Source organism: Phalaenopsis equestris, unplaced genomic scaffold, assembly GCF_001263595.1.
Source record: "Phalaenopsis equestris unplaced genomic scaffold, ASM126359v1 Scaffold001174, whole genome shotgun sequence".
Taxonomy (NCBI): domain Eukaryota; kingdom Viridiplantae; phylum Streptophyta; class Magnoliopsida; order Asparagales; family Orchidaceae; genus Phalaenopsis; species Phalaenopsis equestris.
Genome location: NW_018165613.1, coordinates 561,446 through 568,739, shown reverse-complemented (window position 1 = coordinate 568,739; position 7,294 = coordinate 561,446). Strand labels below are relative to the sequence as shown.

Genomic DNA, 7,294 nt, shown 5'->3' with positions numbered 1-7,294 from the left:
CTCACATAATTTTCTTCTCATCAGTAATGTCAAGTCTCTCATATAAGCCTCAATCCAATCTAGATGTCCTGGTGAACTTCAATGCTTACAAACCCATTATATCGATTAAAACTAAAAACCAACTAAAATTTATATATATTCGACTTGAAGTTAAAAAAGTTACAAGCCAGCTAAAGGAATGCAAGATATTTGAATCATAGCTCAATACAAACATATACTTTATTGAGTTTAATCTATGCGAAAATTATTCTCTATCCCATAAACCTTCTTACATCTAAGTCTACTAAATATAAAAAGTATGCAATAAAACATAAGACACAAACCATAAATTAGATGAAATTAACTTAAAATCAAGATATTCATTATTGCACAAAGCCAAAAGATAAACTTTAGCTACCCCTTTATCAGCTTCCTCTTTAGTGGCAAAAGCTGTATGACCTTCTTGACAAAGAAACTCCCTTCCTTGAAATGTTCAAAAATTTATCAGAAACTAATTTAACTTGTGTTTTAAATGATAAAAATATTGATGGTTGCTCATAAGAGATAGAATATTGATTAATTAAATGAAATAGAATGCACACAATAGACATTTTGCTTGAGAGAGAAAAAATAAAAAACAAAAGAATACCTTATGAATGGAGCAGGGTGGCTGAACTCCCACCATACAACATTGCTCCACTGATTTAGTTTAAATGGCAAATCACGATGTACCCTAATCTTTTTGGAGTAATAAGGATACATCGCTGTTTCACTTGTAGGACGAATTGCAATATGTATTTCCAAATCACTCTGCCCACATTTCGTGACCCACGCAGGTGAAGACAAAACATTTCAACGAAAGAAACACACAAACACATGAACTGTATCATTACTCAAATAAATTAAAGTTGAATGTTTGTTCTAAAAATTATAGATTGATCAACAGTAGAGCAAGAAGAGCATGAATATTTGAAGCGAAGCAAGCAAGCTAACCATTCTAATTAAAGTTAGTGTTAATATAAAACCTAAATTTCTATGACACAAGTAAATGTACAAATCTCATACTATTGGAAATTAAATGATTAAATTTCTATTAAATGATTAAATTAGTTAAATGATTAAATTTCTAAGAAAGAGAATCTCACTTATAGTTATAAAAATAATTATATGCAAGTTTGTGTATACATTAAAATTATTTGAGCAAATCCTAACTCAATTAATTTTTGACTCAAAGATAAATCGACTTATATAATGTCCTAAATTTTTAGTTGGATTAAAACTAAATAATTGACATTGAGCCGGGTTTAGCCTATTTTTTAAATATAAATTATTGTCATTAATTATAATAAATAATGTAAGAGAATGGAATAATATTCTTTGAAGATCATCTTTATTTTCTTAAAAAGTCATATTAAATATTAAATATGAATCTAACAACTCCCATCATTATTTTTTTAAATAGCAATTAAACAAGGTAATTAAGTATTAGCTGACTAAAAATATATGTAATAATAAATCTTATCTAATAATGAGGAGAACTACATAAATATTGTCATTAATTTTATATATCAAATCATGCAACATTAAAGAAAATTTATTTTCATCCGCAATATCAAAGTCTCACATAATTTTCTTCTCATCAGTAATGTCAAAGTCTCTCATATAAGCCTCAACCCAATCTAGATGCCCTGGTGAACTTCAATGCTAACAAACCCATTATATCGATTAAAACTAAAAACCAACTAAAATTTATATATATTCTACTTGATATACTAGGACACATTACAAGATGTAACCCAACATCACTAATCAAATTTCCTGGATGTAATGAATTTGGATGAAGAGTTGTAAAATAAAGAATAATATGAATCATTCTCGTAGATCGCGGTATCTAAAAGACACAAATAAAATTACTTTTATGAGTAAAATTCATGATTTCAAAATTCGAGATGTTCATGAAGAAGCAAATTCTATGTGGGATAAAGTAACAAACACTATTTAACAAGTGACAAAAGTTGTACTTGGAGAATCAAAAGAAAAAATCTTTATAAATAAAAATAGTTTGTGGTGGAATAATAATATACAAGAAAAGATAAAATATAAGAATTTATGTTATAAAAATTTGTTTAAATGTAAAAGCTTAGAGAACTGCGAAAAATATCAAACAACCAGCATGGAGTCTAAGAGAACAATCTGTGACGTAAAAATTATGTTTTTAGTGATCTTTATGATGAATTAGATACTAAAGAGAGTGAAAAGAGAGTGAAAAATATATTTATAAACTAGCCAAACAAAGAGAAAAGAAAATTAAAGATTTAACTCAAAGTAAAGTGTAGTAATGATGAAAAAGCGTCTTTCTTAGAAAACGCGACTTTCTTAGAAAAAGATTTTCAAAATAGTTGAGTGAGTTATTTTGATAAACTGTTTCATAAAGTTTAGGAAAAGACGATCAAACTTAGTTATCTTAATATCGTTAATAATAATAAAATGTTTCATTTTTACCGTCGTATTACTAAAAAAGTTGGGGGGTTTTACAAAAAACCAATGGTGGAAAGTTTTAAGAGATTTGAGAGTTTATTGGCTTATTAAACTCTATAGTATTATTTAAAAAACTAAAAAAAAAATGTATGAATAGTGGAGGAAGAGCATTTTGGTCCCCATTTTTAATAATAAATGGGATGCGCAAGAGTGTGCAAACTATAGAGAAATTAAGTTGATGTGTCATACTTTAAAATTATGGGAGAGAGTAATTCAACATAAGTTAAGATATATTACAAAGATTTCTCATAATCAATTTGGATTTATGCCGAGCAGGTCTACTATAGAAGCTCTACATTTATTGAGAGGTTTGATGGAGAAATTTAAAGACAATAAGGAGGATCTATTTAAGAAAAAAACTTACGATAAGATTCCAACAGATATCCTTTGGAGAGTTCTTGAGAAGAAAGGTGAAGTCATTAAAGATATTTATACAAGAACTATTACTTAAGTTCGAACAGGAGGATTGACCAAATATTTTCTTATTTAGGTTGGTTTACATCACGGATCGGCTTTAAGCCCATATCTTTTTGCTTTAGTTATGGATGGTCTTACCGGAGACTTACAGAGGATTTACCTTGGTGTATGTTTTTTACTGACGATATCCTTCTCATGGACAAGACGAAAAAAAGCTAAGGTCCACCTTGGAGTCTAAAGGCCTTCTTCTGAGTAGAACTAAAACTGAATACATGGAATATAATTTTAGTAGTAGTAGCACTATTGACAAAAATGTAACTATGAGTGATCAAATTATCAAAAGGTGTGAACACTTTAGATATCTCAGGTCTATTATTCAAAGTGATGGTGATATTACTGGGGATGTTATTAGTAGAATTCAAGTTGGTTGGTCGAGTGGAGGAATGCTTCGGGCCTATTGTGTGATAGAAAAGTACCGCTTAGACTGAAAGAAAAATTTTATAAGATGGTGGTGAGACCTGCAATGCTCTATGGTGTTGAATGTTGGTTTTTAAAAGAGAATGACAAAACCAAGTTAATTATTGCCGAGGTGATAATGCTTACTTAGAGAAAAATTGCGAAATAAACATATCTGTGATATAGTTGGTGTAGCTCCAGTGACGGACAAAATTAGAGAGAGTCGTCTTAGATGGTTTGGTCACATTAAAAGTCAACCATCTGATGATCTGATTAGAAGAGTAGATGTTTTATATTTTACTTATGTTAAGAAAGAAAAAAGTTGAACTAGGAAGACTTGGACATATTGTATTAAAAATGATCTTAATTTATTAGAATTAAATGAAAATATGACACTAAATAGGATGCAATGGAGGAAAATGATTCATGCAGCCGACCCCACTTAGTGGGATGAAAGTTTTATTTTTGTTGCTGTTGTTGTAATCAATTTGGATCCACTAATGTTAATAGACTGAAACTACTAGTATTCCTAGGATGAAGAAACTATGAGCTCTCCATGTGGCCTACCTCCATTCCCCTAACATTCATCAATAAAGCTAAAATACTAAACTTAAACATAAAATCGATAAAAAGTGGCTCGTATTTAATCAAGGGTACTCTCCCAAGATAAGGCGAGTTGATTAATTATGTGGGCTCGCCCATAGAAAATTTAGATTATATATCTAAAGAAACTTTGATCTTACATCAAGGCAAGCCTAATGAAACTAAAATAAATTGATCTAATGAAGAAAACTCCTACTTTAGAAGACATCCACAATATCCTCAAGGACCAAGCAAATAAGGCAATCAAACTCAGATTCCCTAATCATCAAATTGTTTTTTGAATAAGCGTAAAATGACCCCATATAAGAAAATGAAACAAGTAGAAGAAAAGAAAATGTCAAAAGGAACAAACAAAAGTATGGCCGGATTCTTACATGCCCAGTGTTGAAAAATTGGCCTGAGACTAATGGAAATTTCCTTTACAAATACACAGATTTAACGTTTAATAACTTGTAAGAAAGTTACATTGCATTGATAAAACAATGAGAAAATTATTTTCAATTTATATACTTTTGCGAAAACAAAGTTGATGAGTATGTATGCCCTGCTTGAGCAACCATGGAAAAAAGAAATGTTACCAACCATCAATTTAAACACAAATTAAATTAACGAATACTTCTGGGCAAAATTATTTACCAATTATCAATGATCAATGGCAAAGTCCTCCAACTTAAACTAACATAAAATGTCAATGTTCACATTTTAAGGGGCTTTGTTTGGTTCATTGAATTTCAATAAACTAAAAGCAAACATTTTTATGATCTTGGTGCTGGTTGGATAAAAATAGAATGTAATATAAAATTTTGGTGAACTTGAAATTCACCCTGCTGTTCAAAAATTGATGTATTCTGAATTTGTTGGATTTGGGAAAATTTCAAATATACTATAAACTGCAGCTGCCGACCATCGGTCATCAGCTTCTCACTGCCCACCACAGCTCGCAATCCTTTGGTGCTACCCCACTACTACAACCAACTGCTCCCCATGCCAACCGCTTCCTGTTACTACTTGCCACTACTATCGACCGTGTTGACATCAAATTCATTCTTTTTCAAAATAAATTAAAAAAATTAAACTCTTGTATTCATTTTACAATGAACCAAACAACTTCAAAATATTTCAAATAAACAACATTTCAAGTACATTGCATTCCAAACAGTCCCTTAGTCAACATTTGTTTGAAACAACATTTGAAACATGAATAGGGTTTTAGTGAGGAACAACATAGGTAGCTCAATATAAGCACATGTTCAAGCGTTTCTTCACATGAAAGCTAGTAACTCTCAGATGAGATCCAAAATATTTTGTCGAGTAGATCTTCCAGAAAAACAAGAAAATAACTTTTTTAGAATTTCTAATGTGCAAAGCATGAGCTTACCAGTTTTATAACACAATAAATCTGACTTTAAAAAAAAGGCAGAGAACACCAAAATATGATAAATACGTGAGTTAAAACAAACTCGCACCTCCGGAGCGAAACCTTCAATATGATCCTTCTCTTTTTGCAAAGCATTCTTTGTTACCAATAGAGGAAAGCATGCATTTTCTACGTCCAGCTTTTTTATCTCTACATCAAAAAATGCCTGCAAAATTTAAATCAGTGAATCGGTTAAAATCAAACAAATAAGGAGTTTTCCTTAAAAGAAGGGAAAAAGAAGGATGGTGATAATTATTAGAACCACACAAACCTTAATAAATAGAGCTATTTTCAATAACTTTTAAAGCTTCAGAGTCATAGACAATGCATCTTTTGTTCAAGTAAAATATAGATAAAGAAATAAGCGCAATAACTTGAGTAACAGTTTACTTAAATTAAAAAAAATAATCCAAGATACCTAGAGCAAAAACTTACAAGTAAGGTTTCCAAGATTGCCATCATCCAAGGTAGCAAAATGTAAAAGCCGGATATATCATAGTATTCAATCATTTACTATTAACAACAACCTAAAGTGCCAACCGACATGAGAGAATATTTCAATAATGTAAATAAAATAAAAATCCTAAATCATCCATAGCGCTAACCTCAGAGTACCATTCTCCAAAATTTTCATCCTTTTTATATGTAAGACCAAGTCCTGTTTCTTTCTTCACTCCCTTCTTCCTTGCTATAAAAATGAAATCACTCAATTTAGAACAGCATAAGAACTCAGCAATATATAGCAGCAATATATAGCGAGTAAAATATCTGAAAATCACACCATTCTTTGAGCTAGTTGTATCCATCCTATGCTGACTTGTAACCCTTTTTTGAAATCTGTAATCACAAATACATATAAATTAAAAAGAAAGAATGATATTCTTAACATTAATAAGCTTAGCATTCTATAACATCCCTTTCTCTTTCACCGTTCACCGTAAAGCAAAGAATGAGAAGGCAGAATGTCAAGAGCATTAAAAGTAGGTGAATAAAGAGTTCGTGGACCAATTTCACATGTTTCAGCTATCACAAAAAAAACAAACAATTGCATTAAGCAGTATGGAAGCTACTTCAAGGGCTCAATTGGTTGCTTGAGGAAAGAATCCATATTTTGAAAGTAAAGAAGTTTGCTAAAAATAGAAAATAGATGGATGAAGTAACAAAAGAACATCAACTTTATACACTATAAACCTTCTCAAAACTCCTCCAAAATTGATGATTTCGCTTTCACACTCAAAAAGAGCGAAAACAAATCGCCCTTTTCTAAAACATATTTTCAATTTACAAGAAAACTGAAAAGGGAATTCGGAAAAGAAAATGCTAAAATCGCAATACGTCAATGAAGTCCGGCAAGACGTCGCCGGCGTGGAAGAACAGGGTGTGCGTGCGGTTGGCCGAGAGAAGAAGAAGACCAAGGATCTTGCACGAAAACCCTCGGAGCGCTAAGGCACGGAGGAGAGGAGGCGTCGGGAGAGGCTTCGCCGACGCCGCGAATTTCGAGGGGGAGGGGGGGTCTTGGACGACGGTGGCGGCTGTTTCGCGAAAGCTAGGGCACGGGTGTAGAACAAACGATATGCGAGCGGCGTGTTTTCGTTACTTCAATAGGATTTTTTTTAAATTATATTATAATAATACTTATTACTATTTAAAAGCTACAGTTTGCATGTCGCTTGCGCAAACGCAAAACTCTAGCAAAATTGGTATCTATTTTGGTAAAATTGACATTCTTAATGTGCTTGTTTGCGTGATCTGTTTCTTCATTCGAGATTATTTGGACAGGTTTGCTGGTAATCATGTCAATTTTTGTCCTAAATCCTAAACATAAGCCTGAGGAGAGAGAGCAGGTGAAATTTTTGTCATTCCCGTAAGCCAACTTTTAATTTC

General features: G+C 31.7%; 1 pseudogene; it reads right to left on the bottom strand.

The window, feature by feature from the left end:
- Positions 1 to 392: 392 nt before the first annotated feature.
- Positions 393 to 6,891, bottom strand: LOC110033417 (annotated as a pseudogene).
- Positions 6,892 to 7,294: the final 403 nt, after the last annotated feature.